Source organism: Archocentrus centrarchus, chromosome 22 (genome assembly GCF_007364275.1).
Source record: "Archocentrus centrarchus isolate MPI-CPG fArcCen1 chromosome 22, fArcCen1, whole genome shotgun sequence".
In the NCBI taxonomy this organism is placed as follows: domain Eukaryota; kingdom Metazoa; phylum Chordata; class Actinopteri; order Cichliformes; family Cichlidae; genus Archocentrus; species Archocentrus centrarchus.
In genome coordinates this window covers 23,662,368-23,680,664 of record NC_044367.1, presented here as the reverse complement: position 1 = coordinate 23,680,664, position 18,297 = coordinate 23,662,368, and the positions used below count along the sequence as shown (strand labels likewise).

The window sequence follows — 18,297 nt, the reverse complement described above, 5'->3', positions numbered from 1 at the left end:
CTCCTCACCCCAGCCAGCTGCAGCTGGTTCTGCTGGAGGCATCATTCTGTTAAAAGGGAGTTCTTTTTCCCTACTGCTGCCAAGTTCTTGCTCATAGGGGATTGCTGAATTGGAATATGTAACACAATACAAAATCACTTGAGACGACATTAAGATTTCTTGCAGATTTGAGCAAAATTAATAAACTGAGTTGAACTCAGAAAAGTACAATCATATATTAATCCACCACACACACACACACACACACACACACACACACACACACACACACACACACACACACACACACACACACACACACACACACCGTTTTGGAGTGAGAAGAGAACTATTTCTGCCAAGTAAATGGCTTGGCAGACCTATTTGGATCAACTTTCTGACTCTCACCACTAATTCTAGCCTCTTAGGTAAATTCTGTGGATGTAATTAGGTAAGCTTTGTCTAGGTTCACAATTGAGCATATTGGACTTTCTATAATTAGACTCCTGGAAAGAGCTTTATCTAAGACAGTGAGTTTTACTGATGATGGTTTACATTTCAGTGGAAGAGCAGAGCAGCATAAATAGGAATTGCCAGTTTTTCCAAAAGCTTCTGTCCAACTTCAGCCGCACTGCTGTAGCTTCAACTTTTGTGGTGATGGCAATTGATGCACTTTGTTTTGTAAAATGTTAATTTTAGTCAGCGTGTCTCTTTACTGGGAATTTAACTCCTGGAAGCAGTTCTCAATTAGCTATTTTGTAGAGAAAAATGAAAAACTTACAGAAATCAACTCAGTTCTTCTGTTATGCCTGGGGTATGGTTCCTCCTTGCCGTCACTTACCTGAACTCCTTATCTGTTGTCTCTCCCCCCGAAAGCTAAATTGAAACAAGTACGGATTAACTCAATGTCATGGTAGCTTTGTCCCTGGGATAATGGGGGACAATGAGCTCTGCAGTGACAGCAGTAAATGATGCCAATTTTCTCACAGAAAGATAGAAGAAGAATGGAGGAATAGAGTTTGGGGAGATAGCTTAACACCATAATCCAACTTTGTAAATCAGAATGCTTGGAGGTTTTGCTGAGTGTTTTTCTTGTTGAAGTGACTCATATCATCAAATCGTTGCAGTGTAAGCAGTACAGATGCTGGCTGAAGGGTTGTGACAGGATGGTTTTAAGAAGATTTTCACATTTCAATGAAAAGAAAATTTGACATTTTGTTTCTTAAATGAAAGAAAAGGTTGAGTTTTCTCTTGCTGGTATGAGCGAACACAGTTCATGCAGTACAGTTCACTATACTGAAAGCTCCAGTGCCAAAACTCTTCATCTCCCAGCTGACAAATATTTGGCTAATTTTAGACTTTGTTACTCATTGGCAGAAGACCCTTATGTGTAGCTGGTGCATCAAGGCTTCAAGAAGATAAAAGACTCCTTTGGACAAAGCCAGCAGAATTTGAAGCCCTGGGATGGAAATGCTTTGGGTTAACTAATGTATGACAGCTGACATTTTTAGGTTAGTTCACGTAAATCGTGTTTTTAGGCTCGCTGCATTCCTGACTCATGACTGAGCTAATATATGGTATCATGGCTTTTGTCATATTGCTCAGACTATTCAACATCATAGTAAATAATCTCCAAGAAACACACTGGGTGACTGACTTATGAAGAAAATAGAACTGCACACACATGCTCTGTGGTACAATCTGCAAATGGTTAATCCCTGACAGATGCCTGACAGCAGTTCACCATTTACACAGGGCTGACCTGGGAACAGCTCCACATAGACTCAGCAGGGGGATTAATATGATTTCTATCACTGAGGTCTAAAAAGAAATGATAACTTATTGATCTTAAACATCATGAGAAATGAAAAGAAGATTAACTGACACACAATAGATTATGAAAAACTCACAAAATATACACTGAGCCCCAGAGAGAGAGAAAATTATACCTGGACTCAATCATTACTTTATTAGGAGCAGCCATCCAATAATGGGTCAGACCTGCCTTTGGTCTGAAAAAAGCCTCCATTACTCTGATAATTTCAAAACCTCTCTTTAAGTTTCTGTGATGCAATCTTGACATGTCTGCACAACATTATTTCTGCAGATTTGACAGCCACACATTCACACTGCCAATCCACCATTTTATCACCTCCAAATTCAGATCTTGTAACTGGTGAGGTCCATGACATCCACCAAAGTGAAACTGGTCTAAGATGACTTTTACTGTATAATATGTTTTATTATCATGCCGGAGGTAGTAAATGAAAGAGGGGTCCACCAAATGCGAGACGTGTTGTGCATCCTGTACGCTCGCCACAGTTGTGGTTATTTGGGTCATGGTATCCTTTCTGCCTCAGCTAATCTGGCCATTCTCTTGTGAACATGTTCATCAACAAGGAGTTATAGTCTGCAGACCTACCATTTGTTGGGGGATTTTTTGTTTCCCCACCATTCTGAGAAACCTTTAGACTCACAGGAGATCAGCAGGTTCAGAAATACTCAAACCAACCTGACAGCCCCCAACAATCATTTGATTTAGTGATTTGATTTGTTTGATGCATACATGCTTCAGACCTGTATGTGTATAAGATTTCAGGCACTGCATTGCTGCCACGTGATTGGCTGACTGGATTGTTAGATGAATATAAAGGCAAACAGGTGTTCCTTTCTAAAGTGTTCAGTAAGTACAGTTTAGCTACTTAGCGAGAAACAATAAAACATCCATTAGTCTATTTTTGTCTTTAATGTTTCTCATCAACTGAATATAATTCCTTTTCACAACCACAATCTCTCTAATGGCTTTGAGAGTTAGCAAATGTGTCCTGTAAAACTGAATGGTGCAGCAGAGTAAATATCTAACCTGCATCCTCCTGTCATTTATAATTATAAGGAGAGAAATGGAACCTGCGACCTCATGCATCTATCTGAAAAATACTACACATGCATTTGAGTCAGAATGTGTCACATCAACACCAGAAACAAAAGCACGAAAGCTACCTAGTAAATCTACCCTCCAGTATGTTTACATATGGCAGATGTAACCAGGTTACTCAGAGAAATCAGGTTATATAAAACTGAACAATAACTGTAATAACCTGGTTACTGCAGTAGGTCAGTATTTACTGTTTCTTCCTGCTCAACCTTGTTTTGAAACTGTGGCTTACTTATTTTAAGTAGGACATGTGCTCCTTCCTAATTCCTTGAGTATTTGGCAGCGTGCCCTGTACTGAGAATACACTGTTTTCATTTAAAAATGTCTAAACATTGCAGTAAAAGATTTAGCTCAACATGACCCCTCCAACCTAGCAGTGCAGTGTGGGGAAAGAATTTCTTCTGCTACTCTGATATTCACTGCTCTTTGTGGATAAAGCCAGCTGAATTAAACAAGATATAAGCAGATGGCATGCAAACCACATGGCAGATTTCTAGCCTTTAGACACTAAAGCTAGTACAAAAGGTAGAATTCAGTGATTAAATCTAATCAGTAACATCACCTTAAATATAAATTGATGTGATCTAGTAACAATATCCTAGATCTAACATGTCCAAGATAGTGTATTACTGAAAACTTTATCACAATAGTGCAAACTAACCAATGTAGCCTGCAATAAATAACACAAAATTGGTGTACTTCATTTTTTTTATGACATTTGACAAAAACATAATTTAGCAAAAACGTCATGTATAGAGCCAACATGATTTAAAAACTCTAAAATGAATTAGGAAATTACATGTAAGCCTTAAAATCCCAGTTTACAAAATTTCACTTGCTGAGCAATCCTTACGTACCTTTGAAAATATTCGCTCATCTTCCTTTCCTTTCCTACATCTTTCTCTATCAGTGTTGCACATTAATATTTTTTTCCTCTCCCTGATAAACACAAACTATTTTAGCACAAAGTCACAGAACAGCTGTAGTCCATTTGGAGTGAAAAGAAAACCTAGAATCTCCAGTTATTCTCAGTTTAACCTGTTGGAGTTTCTGAAGGTTTGTGTAGTGTGTCCATAATGAGCAAGTACAAATTCATAATTTCTCCAGGCATCTTTAGCAAAGAAAAAAGTGAAGCTAGCAGACATCAAGTCAAACAGCCAAAAATTACAGCTGTCATAGATGAGCCAGAAGAGGGCAAAAAAAAATCTGAATGTTGGCTTTGAAAGAAAATTATGCTTCAACAGCCAGACAGAAGAATGTATGAATCTGTGATAAACAAATCTGGATTTTAACAGATTTTATCTTTTACTTTTTTTAAGTTCAGTTAAATTTTATTTATATACCCTGCAATATTAGAAAGAAATGCTATGAATCACACAGCCCTTTATGAGCAAGCACTTGGTGACAGCGGGAAGGGAAAAACTCCCTTTAAACAGGAAGAAACCAGGCTCACGGAGGGGCAGCCACCTGCTGCGACCGGTTGGGGATGAAGGAAAAGGGAAGGGAGCAGAGAGAGACAGGACAAGACACACTATGGCTTTCTCTCCCAGAGTTTAATAATTACTCATGATTAAATACACTGGTGGAATATAAGCACACACACACACACACACACACACACACACACACACACACACACACACACACACACACACACACACACCACCACCACAGTCCTGCACACTCCTGGCACTCTCCCAATCAGCTTCACGATGCAGTCACCTGAAATGGCCCTCCAATAGTCTTAAAGGAGCTGTCAGAGTGCCATAAGAAGATCATTTGTAACACTTCACTCTCTTGTTTCAAAAGCAGTCACTGTAAATGGAGTCTTGGCCATCTTATTGAGGGTTTGCTGACACATAACCACTAACTGCACAAAATTAACTTGCATGTCATTTTCCACATGAGACAATCGTGGTGACAACATAGGATCAAGTGAATAAGACCCCAGTCACAAAGGTCTCAAGACCAGTCCGCAACCATCTGGCAACCACCAGTTGTGAGAGGAAAAGTGTATTCCCCAAATGGTTGGCAAAAAAAACTTCTTGTGATTGCTTTGGTTGCTAACATATTGCTGCAGACAAAGTTTGAATGGAACTGATGGACTTGTCAACAAAACACCATCCATCTGTACAAAACTGTGCAACACAAATCGGAAATGGAGACCACTTGCCTTCAAAGTAAAGCTGCACCCACTGAAACATTTTTGGCTGCAGTGCTGAGCCACAACTTTTACTTTGAAGTCCAGTCTTCTCCATTTCCGGTTTACATCGCACTTTATCAAGTTGTACTACCACTAAGATAGCAGCATTTGCAGACAAACATAAAAAAACTAAAAATTTTATTGTCTGCAAGGGTCCACATACATGTGTGCAATGTTTTTCACCTCTTTCTCACTGGGGTAGGGATTGGACCTTTCAGAGAACAAGCATGCCTACTACACATTGGCCAGAAAAGTAGGATGCTTGTTTCACACACCCATCTGTCATTATTTATAGTGTGTTTCACATGCTCGGTCCTATTCTTGTAAAGCTGTTAGACACGTGGTTTTCACTTTTCAGTTTTTCTTGTTGTACATCCAAACACAATAAACAAAACTATTCCTATTGCTGATAGGAGACCATCATGTGGTTTTTAGTGTGTATGGAACATATCTATCTACACATCAACCCATCATCATTATAGGACCACAAGCAGGTCTGGTGTTTTGAGCCTAGAAATAATGAACTGTAGTCTAAGCAGGAGTTGCTCCACTTGTAATTACTATAAGATAATATAAGAGGGGTCTTGAGATCATTTTTGCTTAAGTACATTAAAGTGTCATGTATAAGCATTCAGCTTTTGTGCAAAATTATGCACAAAATACAAAAAGCAAACACTGATATTGAACAAAATGACATAACAAAAGTTATCTTAATGTGAAACCAACGTAACATGCAACCAAAAATAATATGGTTGCATAAAAATTAGCAGAGCACTAGTCTAAACTAGCTGAAAATGGAAACACTTAATTACCCCCAAAACTGTCATTAAATTAGTACCTCCCGGGAAAATCAAGGCTCAATAGAGATGCTGTTTTCTGAACTAGTGGACAACAGGACTACTTGTGGAAATTCTGCCCAGCAAAAAGAAAGAAAAAAGCCCTTATTTTGGAAGAGGCTGTGAGGGAAAGCGATAGAAACCAAAAGCAAAGCAAGAGTGAACATCAAACAGGGATTCATCCGATGGAGAGCCCTGGGAGTTGGTAGGATTCAAAAGCAACTTTCTGTTGGGAATATGTGGCTGTGCTGGTGAAGTAGTGTCTTCACACTTTAAGTACAGAATGTGGGTAAACATATTAAGTTAGATTCTAAGAGTAGTAGATGAATGACTATACTGCAATGACTGAAACAGGTCTTGTGCACTCACAGTAAGAGGATCTGTTGTGCGGTCAGGTCAGGTATCCAAACACATATTGATTCATGATGATTCACCTCTTCGACTTAGTTCTCGATCACATTTGTTGGGTCTGTTAGTTGACCTAAAACAGAAAGGTGCACAACAGAAACCCCCAATGTTAGCAAACGGCAGTTACGGATGATGACTGTGTATATGGTCATATTAAAAGCAACAAAAATCAAAACATAAAAAAAAAAAAAAAATCAGAGTGAAGCACCAATTTTGGCATCTGATTCCAAAAGCACAGGGTTGCAGAAGAATTAAAACATCAAGCATTCAAAGTACACCTTAGAGTGTAGTAGGGAGAAGAAAAAAACACCCCTTTTGTTCTTTCCTGGTTTGGTGATTACATCCCTGTAACTGTTTGATTTCTGAATTAAAGGATGGGTGGGGGAAATGTATAAAGATGCATCTAAAAAGGTCTAACAGAGGCCAGTTCAGGTCCAAGATGTTTTCGGACAAGGTTTCAGACTAAATCTGTTAGCTTCATAAAGGGAGGAAATGTGACTGGTGGAATAATACAGCTCTTAATAAATATCCTCATTAAAATTCTGTGACCAGGTCATAGCACATGTCCTCCCAGAACCCACTGCTGGTACTCATCCTAATGAGCGGAGATAAAAGCACTGAAAGTGAGGGAGAGGAAGGCAGACACAAGGTAGATTGTTTATTTTGATAAAAACTGTGTTCCAGCTTCAGGCTGCCTCGGGTGAGGTGAACAACACACAAAAAAGTAATTTTGAAGTCCCATTACAATTTCTACTACTCTTATAGGACAAGTACACCTCTGCTAAAACCACGGTTCCTCTCAAGATCTGCATCTGCCAAGTGTCGTCTCATGTGTGGCTAATCAGATGGCCAGGGTAGAACCAGAAGGAGCTGCAGTTTTATGGCAATGGACAAGACACACCAAATTAAATAGTGTCACTACGATACTGGATAATAAGCACTGTGTCACAGCGGTCTAGCATAACAAAAAAGCAGATGGCTTGATCTCTGAAAATAGCCATCCCTTGCAGTATCTCCATTAAAAATCTGCCAGTAGCTTGAGAGATATGAAAGTTCCTTAAAGGGTCTGCTCACATAAAATTATGACCAAAGATATCATCACTTTTGTGCAGCCATGCTGATACATTTGTTTTAGTCTGTTCAGATTTTTAAATGTTTCTGCAAATGAACAGAAGTGAAATTTTATTTATTAGCAGCCAGAAATTGTTACTCAAGACAACTGGTGGAGTACACAGTCTGCAGTTTCCCCCACACAGCATTGTGAAGGTGGGCATGATTTCCAGTTCATTCCTATATGGCACAAATAAAGGTGCACGCTGCTTATGTTGACTCATGCTAATGGTTTATTGTGCTGCAAGTAAACACATAACACCTACCAACGGCAGAGGGCTCAGTGAATGACTTGTTTTGGCTTAATTAAAATGAATGAAGATATTTTAATGTGCCTGCAAACATTGCCAATCTGGTAAAAGATGAAATTTACAACAACATTTCAGATGTCAGCCGGTGCCCAGAATGGGGACGCTGAAGTGGAGTTCTCAACCTTAGTACAGCCAAACAGAGCGCAACTGATTAAATTTCTTCACATCTTTGTCATGGTCCATCTAGACTGAAAACAATGTTTCTGACACTTCGTGTAAAGAGTTTTTCTAATTTTCACTTTTCCAGTGCTTGGAGGCGCCACACATTAACAAAAGTCTCTACAGTGATCTCATTATTTGCGATGGGAGACAGAAATGGCAAAAACAGATATTCCAAGATCTTTGAATTAGCATTCTCCAACTGTAAACCTGAAATGCACTGGAAGTTGCCTTAGAAGTGCAAATACATTAGTGTGTCTTGAGCCATTTATTTATCTTTTGCTAGGAAAATGAGAAATAGATGCAGTGATGTGCTAACATACATGGAAATATAGTTTATAAGGCAAAAACAGTCTAAAACTTGAAAGTTAATATTTGGTATGGCCACCTTTATTCTTCAACAAAGCCTGACCCTCTTTCTTTAAGCAGTCTTCAGGAATAGTTCTCCAGGAAGGAGAATTAAGCTCTTCTTTGGATGTTGGCTGCCTTTTGTTTTGTTCAGGAAACAGACACCCTCTCTACTTTTAAGATTAGGCTCATTGTTGAGTGTTTCTTCTTGTTTCGTCTTTACTCACCTCTTGTTTATAAACCACTCTGTATTTAATCATTAGTTATTATTAATCTTTGGCTCTCTTCCACACTTTGTCTTTGGTCCTGTCACCCCCAACAGGTCATGGCAGATGGCTGCCTCTCCCTAAGCCTGGTTCTGCCTGAAGTTTCTTCCTATCAAGGAAGGAGTTTTTCCTTCCAACTGTTGCCAAGTGCTTACTCATAGGGGGTCACTTGATTGCTGGGCTTTTTTCTGTATTATTGTAGGGTCTTTACCTTACAATATAAATCATCTTGAGGCAACTGTTGTGATTTGGTGCTATAAAATAAACTGAATTGAGTTGAATTCTGTCAAGATGATCCCACACTGCTTCAATAATGTTGAGGTCCAGGCTCTGGGGAGGCCAATCTATGGCTGACTGTGTTCCATTGTGTGTTTTTTCTATCCAGGTATTTTTTTTTATTTACTGCATTGGCAGTGTGTTTGCGATCATTGCAATGTTTAAAAATGAAGCCACTGCCAATCAGACATTTTCCAGATGTTATTGCATGGTGGATCAAAATCTGACAGTACATTTCTGTGTTGATAATTCCATCAATTTTGGCACAATCCCCAACACCACTGGCTGAAATGCAGCCCCAAACCATATTTTACAGATGTTTGTAGGTACTCACTGTTGTACCTCTCTCCTGACCTCTGTGCATATTTACAAATATGTGATCACTCCATTAGCACCAGTTGTCTTAGCCTTAACCTCAGCCTTTCCTCCATCTTTCCCTTCTTTAAAAATGGTTTCTTGACAGCCACCCTTCCACTGAGACCATATCTGATGAAGTTTTGGCAAACAGTCAGTGGATCAAATGAAGGGTCAGGTGCATCTCTCAGGTGCTGTGTCAGATCTTTGCTTGATCCCCCCCATTTCTTAAGGACATGGCTTTCAGATGAAGTTCACCTGCTGTAGACAGCCTTTAAGCCTTATAGATCTGTCACTTCTTCTTTCGTCCACCACTTATCCAGTTACCTCAAATTTTGTATGCCATGTTTTCTGTTAATAGTTCTTTGGGAATCAATTTGTTGGTGTAAAATAGCATCCATGTCAGTCTAACTGTGTTATCTTTGGCATTTTTCATAGATTCAACTAAACAAATGTGAATTACTGATAAGTTTTTGCAACAGGCTGCTAGTAACAAAGTCCTTAAAGATACAATTCAAAATTAGTTCTTTGCTAAGTTGTGTGTTACGTGCAGCCACAACACTGATTCATCCCTTGAGTTAGGTGTCTTTTCATGCTTTATAGGTTAGTGTTACATAGTTTAACAGACATAGCAAAGAAAAACACTTCTCTGAAAATGGCCAGGTACAAGGACTGGACTGAAAATGAGTGAATAAAGCAGCCAAAGAAAAACTTTGAAAGACTTTCAGAAAGCCTGAAGAACTGTTGTTCAAGACCACTTTAAAAATGACAAGAAAGTCTGGCTGCTTAGAACTAAACTATAAAGAAATGAGGGGAGGCTTAAGACTTTGGCACAGTATTGTACATGTCAACACAGCCCTCTCTGCGCCTGCATGGAATTCTTCCAGGTCCTCCAGCTTCCTCCCATAGTCTAAAGACATGCATGTTGAATTAATTTGTGATTCTGAATTCGACACGGGTGTGGGGTAGATGAAGTGCTTGAAGTGTAAATAATAAAAGGACACTATGTGTGCATAAATGTGAGCTGTAGTGGTCAGTAAGGCCACTACAACTCACACTGAGTGATCAGTAGGTGGTCAGTAAAATTAGACAAATGCTATAAATATAAGTACATTACATTACACTACAAGGACTGTTAGATGGCACAGATTTTTGAAAAGGCATACCACAGTAGACAAAGAAGAGTAAAGGATGCAGGAGAAATGGGTCTGGAGGGAAAAAAAGTCCTTGCTTCGTATGCGTTCGTTTCCTGGCTGACACCTCACATAAAACACAGAATATAACTCAAAATGCAGTAAGTGTAACTGTAGCTGCACTGTTCGTAATGCAAATCTATGATGCAAATGCAGTAAGTTATATTTTGCAATGTGCATAAATGTCATTGCATTGTTTTGTTTCTGTCACTGTCCATTCACAGACACTGAACACAAACACAAAGCTGCCAGTTCAGTATTTACATACCAAGCTACACTCACCAAATCAGTCACTGCTTCAGCCCTGGCATGTCTCAGCTAATTTCTTTAGACATCAAACCGTGCACCTTTATGATAACCTAGAATCATATGTCCAGTAGTAGCATTTTGGAGTTTCACTTTCTGGCAGATTTCAGATCATGGAATCTATATTCCATCCAATCTCGACTATGATGTGTGTAATAAGTCATTTTAAACTGATATGCTAAACATTTCTTGAAACTGAATAATAAGCATTGCATTTCTGGAACCTTACCCGAGAACCTGCCTCTAAAAGCGCAAAATACCATCTCTGCACAGTTTGTCTGATCATTGATTTGAGAATACTGAAATTCTTCCAGATGACTTTGGTGGCTTTTGTGCCAGATTGTAGATGCAGACTGACTGTAATCAGGTCAATTTTGTGTATCCAAACATCACCAAACCTGCACACACAGCCGAGCATTATGTTCTTCGTAGCATTCGGCACGTATCTGCACAGATTTTGCTCAGTACATCTATCATTGTAGATCTGACACCACGGTTATGCATGAGTGATGCAAAAGCCAGTTTTTAAATCCAATTTCTGCATCTCGAGTGTCCACATTGAGACACATCTGAAGAAATCAGATTGTAATCATATTTCAAACCACCTAACCACCAGATGTGATATGGGTCAGATTTGCAAAAATGTGATTTCATATCAGTGTCTAAAGTCAAAAGTAAGTAAAGTAAGTAAGGGCTAAGCAATCATTTTCAGCTTTTTGCAAATATCTTGAGATCTTTTTTTTTTTATAAATGTGGAATGACCTGCAGTCTTATTCCAGTGACTGGACTCTGACATGCAGTGGAAATGTTCACTTAATTCAGTACAGCCAAAAAACAACACAATGATTTCTGTTTTTAAGGAAAGAAATATATGTCGTCTTACTTGTCTTACTTTTTTTTCCTGCTGCAAATTAATCTTTCCTGCTGCAAATTAATCTTTGAGAGACAATATTTGCCATATGAAAAGATAAGAAAAATGAATCTTTCCAGCTAACCCATCAGTGACCACAACAGCATACTTAAATGCGTAAGAAACAAACTGCTACTCATGGGAATGCTCAGCATATTAAACTGCAATTCCCAATAAACACTAGAATCAGAAACAGAAAAAAATAAGCTTTGCCTTTAGAAGCATCGTGTTATGTTGTCATGTCAAGTGAGTTCTGCATCTGTCACAGTGACAGACAGCAGAATATCCTCCCAAAATCCCATTGACAAGGTCTTTCTGCAATTTGAGATGTTACTAAGCCACAGAGATTTCCTGACTCCCTTGGTTGTAGCGGTTAGGTGTTTGCCAAGTACACCTCTGCTTTCATTCTGGCAAAACAATATACTTAATGAGATTCCAGAGCCTGCAAGCAGTGTTCTCCATCTCTGCGTAAACCCACCTACAGCAGCCTGAGTGCCCACACTGCCTTGTGGTGGGTTTAGCATTGTTCGAGTGCAAACAGGCATGGAGTTGTAAAAGTTCAACTGGAATTCAGACAGTTACAATTTCACGCTGTATAATTGAGGCGCTGCTGTTGGCATACATGTGGCGTAGGTCATCAACAGCTGTCACTCTGGATTATAGTTGATGTAAGAGAGTGAAACATGGCAGACTGAAAAATTTCTTTTTTCCTGACAGTTTCTTTTCATTTCTCAGCACCTCAAAAGTGCTGCAGCGGTACAAAACCTCTGCTGTGGTGGTCAGTTTCTTGATATAAAGCAAACTACATGCAAGCAAATAAATATGAGATGCATTAAAAAAAAAGATGTGAGATGCTTAGAACACTTAATTCAAAATAACTTTTATTAAAATAATCAGTGACATATGCAATGTCATTTATGCACTTGCGATGGGATGGACAGCAGAAGCCAAGAAATGCTTTGATTACAGAGTGTTTAAGGTCTGTGCACGCACTGTTTACTGCCACTTAATTATCATTAACATCCCTTCCTTCTGCTAGGCTCTGAATTGCATTAAGCATTCATTCACAAGAATACAGCAGTGACAACACATCTCAATACAAATAGAGCACATACTGTCAACCACAGATGTGTACGCACATCACAAATCTGGTTGCCATATGAGATAAGAAACAGAACATCAGCTACATCACAGAAACACACTGTCACATAAATGTCAGTGCTGTTATTTGTCTGAACTGAGCCACAAAGAATACATCTGGTGCCAAGCCCAAACCACAAAGGACAAGAACAGAGCAGCCTGTGCTGTGCTCTGGAATTAGATCTTTTTTTTTTCTTTTTTAAAATATTCTAGCATATTAGTTACCAAGTGATGCATGCATGGGGGATCATTCTTGTTTTGGGGGGTGTGGGGTATGAAATCCATTTAGAAATGTTTCACTATTTGTACCATGGAATTATCACTTGTCAGATATGCAACATGTTGGCCACCTGTTTCCACACAAGCACACACAAAAGACACCATTAAACTGCAGCCATTAAATGCATGTTGTTACCCATCAAGTCTACTGAGCACGTGCACACAGAACAGGTCAAGTGTATGTGTGTGTTTATTATATTACAATATCAATCAATAGACAACACACACACACAGTAGCTGCCATATTAAATGTTCTCCAACTTGACAAAACTCCTACAACCATAGGAGGGTCTAAGCTACAGAATAATATAACTCTTTTCCTAAAATGGTTTGTATAAATCGTGACCACTATTTGTTTTTGACATAAAAGCTTTTGAGTGCCTCTTTAACTTTCACTCAGAGTTCACTTAGTGAGTCAGATGGCCCTTAACAGTGGGGTGCTCATACAAGCCAACATTTGAGGAGCCAGGAAATCCACAAGTCCTGAGAGTTTCTATTGACTTTGTCTTGTCTTTTACAAGTATAAGCACAGTCTTCATGCATCTTCCTTATTGCTGGTGTATTGCCCTTTCAAATCACACCCAATCTCTGTCTGCAAACAGTCCTGTCATCATAGCATTACAGATTGCTGAGTATTCCATGACATTACCTATCTGAAAGAATTTGCACATGACACCTGAGCTGCAAACGAGGTCTCTCAAAGATGTGAGGTCAAAGAGAATGCCACACACGTCCCTCTGCCCTCCTGTTGGCAACGTTTTGATCTGTGCCCTGGGGGGGATGGGTGCGGCTGAAGTTGTGCCTATGAATGCTAATAAATGATGTCTTCAAAGACCCAGCACTCCCTAAAGTCACCTTACACTTTTGTATAATACAGTGTAAGGTGTAAATTACTGGATTTATGCAATGCCAAAACCTTATTTTGCATGACAGAAAAGCATTTTCCATGTACAGCATGTAATCCTGAAGAAAACATCTTTCAATTGAGAACATCTGGATCAACTAAATGATGCAAACCCGAGAGTATGGTAGAGTTGAATGAGTCCAAACCAAAAACAAAACAGTTACCAAATAAACATTTCATTATGCTTTGTTTCTCTCAGCTTTATACCCCAGCACATTGTCTCACCCACTTAAATCGCTATTTTATCAGTGCCAGCAGTCCAACTGTGCCATACATTAATAATAACATCCATCACGTGCCTCACTTCTTTCACGTGTACATGCTTTCACCGTTACATTGCATTAAATCAGCTCTTCGAACCTCCTCTTCATTGAACCTACTGTGGTTTTACAACACTGTAGGCTCAGTGCAGGGGAGGTTAACTTGACCTGCTGTTGGCTCTATCTTTAGCTTTGCAGCACACAGTTTGAGGATTGCCAAAGAGGGCCTTTTGCTTCATAATTCATGTGTTTGAGCAAACTCAGCTTGAAAGGAATTAATGTTACCTTGGCTCAAACCAGCAGCCATGTAATCATTATATAGATGTTTAACTGCTGAAACCAGTCTCACTGCTTGACCTCTTAGGAGAATGCCAAGTGGGGGGGGGGGGGGGGGGGGGGGGGGTATGGAGAGCTGTTTATTAGAAAAGAAAATGTATCAAATGAACTCGAAGCCCATACAGAAAGCACATCTTCTGCAAAGGGCAATAGCCTATTTTGTAAGTTTTCCAAGACAGTTTTTCAGAGCTGCATCAAAATTTATATAAGTTTGTTTTTACTCATGACCCACCACCCAAACCGATTTCAAGAAATGCAGCTTTGTGCTTTTTTTTTTTTTTTTTGCAAAATTCCTTGCAGGTTCAAAATGACTTAGTTCCAATAAAACAAGGTTGCCGCCATATATTGCACATAAACAATATATGCAGCTAATACAATATGCCTTCTGAAAGGAGTCTATAACAATGATGCTGATGTAGCTGCTCACTTAATCTATAACCACAGCAGTGACTTTACTTGTTAGCTTATGGTCTCAGTTGCAAATTTAAACTATTGAATACAACATCGTGATAATTTTTTTTAAAATTATGGTCCAATTGGAAGCAAATCCAATTATTCAGAGCCATGGATGCATTCAGTTTGTAGATGATGTCTGGTTTAAAAAAAAAAAAAAAAAAAGAAAGACTCAGGCTATGCATGTCCACTTCTTTTATACAGTCGGTGCACATAGTGTGAAATGCTGGGAAGCAGAGTGTAGTACACTGTTTAACATCCCAACAGGCTGATGCAGAGATGACATTGTAGTCTCATTTGCATGCGAGAGCTATGATGAAGCTGCATATAGTAATTGACTGCGTAAACTAGGCCCTCCAGTGCTGTACACAAGATGTATGCAAATGGTAAAAACACATTTTAAATTCCAAAATTCTTTGTTGTGAAATGTGTTTAGGAAGAATATTGAGCTGAGTCTTGTATAAAGATCCTTCATCTCCAGCTTATGTTTGTCTGCTGTCAGGTCACAACGCACTTGCTTTGCTCACATAGGATGTACAGTAAATGGTAAGTTGGATTAGACCCAAAAAGGATTCCAAAATCAAGCTCAATAAGACATATTTTTATCTCTCATCACACCACTCTGTATTATCTCCCCTGTTTACATTAACTGATATGTATTTGCATATAAAAAAAGATCAACTGATTAATATTAAAGTGCTTCTCCACACTATGTTCTCAGTTAAAGAACACTGGTCTGAGCAGATGGACACTTTATGAATGTATGCGCTGCAGCAGTGAAACTGCTCTCCTTTGCCAGAGGGTCATTCCTTGACGACAAAGGCTGGCATTTTAAAAGGTCAGCCCATACAGTATGAATACATGGTATCCCTCTTTCTCATAACCTCTGCTCATGGCATGCAGTCTCTTTTGTTCCCTTTTCTTCCTGGCAAACAACCGCTCGTTCAAAACTGCACTATTGTGTTGTTTTGACTCTTGCATTTCACAGTTTACAGAACATCCCTGAGGTATTGATAAATATTCACCGAATTATGTGTCTGATGCTCGCACCCTTAAAGCGTCACTTGACAACCGCTTTAAAAACAGAGCTTGTATAAAATAAACCAGGCTGTTTGAAAGCCTTTCACACAGACAACCAATGCATACATTTGTCATCGAGACAGATTTTTAATTAACGTCAAGGCATTTTTATTAACAGCAAAAGCTTATTAACTCAAAGGCCATTTATTGTCTATTAATAAAAAGAGGGAATAATTAAGGTTAAGTCCTGTCACATTTATGGATTAAATATGAGTTGAGTAATGGGTTAGTTAAGTGTAAGTAGTTTTGTAGTCATGGCACTAACTTGTAGTTTCCTAAGCCCCGGAGGTACTTCAGTACAACAGCGACATGCCACATTTATCTTCTTGTCAGGGTTAATCACAGAACTGAAAAAACTGAAAAATCTCTCATTTAACGCAGCACTTCATGGGCCCAAAACTCTCTCTATCTCATATCTTTTATATTTGTGTGTAATTGTGTGTGTGTTAGCGTGACTGAAAATGTCTTAAGCATAAACTAAACCATCGCTCTGATTACTTCACTGCACCCTGCAGGTACAGGTATGGGTGTATAAGCTTGTATGTTGTACTTACTTTGTTTAGTATAAGAAAGTTTCTATATGCATCACCTCAAATTGAATGCATGGATGAGTTCAGAGAAATCCATCCATTAGCTGATTAGAAATACTTCAAACACAAATTAATATTCAAAGCTAAATATATTTTAGCCATTTACAAATATACCTGGAGGTATTAAGAATGAAGTAAATTAAAGTCATTTCAAAGGCATTTATATGTGCGAAGTCAAAATTTGCAGTACTATCTTTTTTGGGTGATCCACTCATTTCTTATCAATGTCTCCTTGTGACACCTCATTAATGGGAGTTATGAGCAGTTTAATCCAGGAGTCACTTCCTAAGTTCCTTCTTAAGACACATTTGAACAGGATTACCACTGCAGCAAGAGGTGGGGAAGAAAATATTCGCTGCACTCTTCTTTTATATATTGTTTTGTTTCAGATGAAATTTTACAGAAATCAGGATCAGAAGGTTACAGAATATGTTCTGTAATACTGGCAGAAATCATTCTGTGTGAGATGAAGCCAAATCGGAAAAAAGAATTCTCAGGGTCTTATATGAAATGCATACTGATGAAATGCTGTGTGATTTATACTGTAATGTAGTTAATACTGTAATATATACATAAGGTGCTGAAGCGCTATCGTATTTTTAAGTTTACAGTAATCTAGTGTTAATTATCTGTGCATAAAGATTTATATTGCAAACAGAAACTGCACGTAGCCATTTTTTTTTTAGATTAGCAAAAACATTCGACTGTACTCAGAGCAGCCGCATTTCACACATGAAAACAGAGAGGAAGAAAGAATACTGCTACTATTGGATGAGATTTAAATTAGTGTAGAAGCTTGGGAATATTAAAATAACTCAACCCTCTGCTAGAGAAATAAATCCAGTCTGACCAAGCATTTGACTCTTAGTATGATATATTTAGAGCCTTAATGATTAAATCAATCACAAAAAGGTGGACATGGAGCCCTATAAATAAACATAACTTTGTGTAGCAGAAATTCCTTTTAATCCTCCAGTAATCATCTCACAGCCCCTTGGATTTATCCCATGACCCTGTGGGAAACACTGTTCTATACATGGTTTAATCCTATTTATATTATAAAACTGCCAAATCAATAATGAATTAAAGAGGCGAGAGAGAGGGGCTCTGTGTAAACAGATTAAAACAAAAAACTCATGAGTTACTTATGGATTGGGTCCAAACTGTTTTTAAGCCATTAGCAGTTGGTCAAGCTTTCAGTGAGCTGGTTTACAGGCTGAACTGAAAATTGCATCATGTTAAACGAAGTTCACTACATAAAAAACACAGATGTTAATACTAAACTAGCCTGTAAATGACTGCACATACGAAGGTTGTGCTCTGTCTGTGTCACATCTGATTAACTCATTGAAAACACACAGAAAATATTCCATTAAAAATTCACAATGCTGTCAGTCAATGAAATATGACTGCATTGCCTTCCCTCTCTTTGATCAAACAGTGATGTTTGTTGATAACAAGCTGCCTTCTGTTTGCCAAGTGCTGTAAATCCAGCTGCTGATGCAAAAAACAAGATGCTGAAGCGCAAAAATACCAGAAAACACCCCAGAGAGACATGAATGAATAAATAGGGCTGGCTCTATATTTAGCTTCAGCATCAGCATGGAGTCAGCTCTTCTGATGAAGCAAATGAAAAGTTGCTCCACATGTGCGTGATGTGG

At 38.7% G+C, this 18,297-nt stretch overlaps 1 protein-coding gene across 1 annotated transcript in view; it reads right to left on the bottom strand.

Moving 5' to 3' along the window:
- The window catches only part of LOC115772846 (leucine-rich repeat and fibronectin type-III domain-containing protein 2), a 139,003-nt gene that overhangs the window by 59,015 nt on the left and 61,691 nt on the right, over window positions 1-18,297 (bottom strand). Inside the window, exon 3 of the mRNA XM_030719257.1 lies at window positions 6,323-6,434. The gene's annotated coding sequence lies outside the window, so the exon portion shown is untranslated. The remainder of the gene's footprint in view (window positions 1-6,322; window positions 6,435-18,297) is intronic.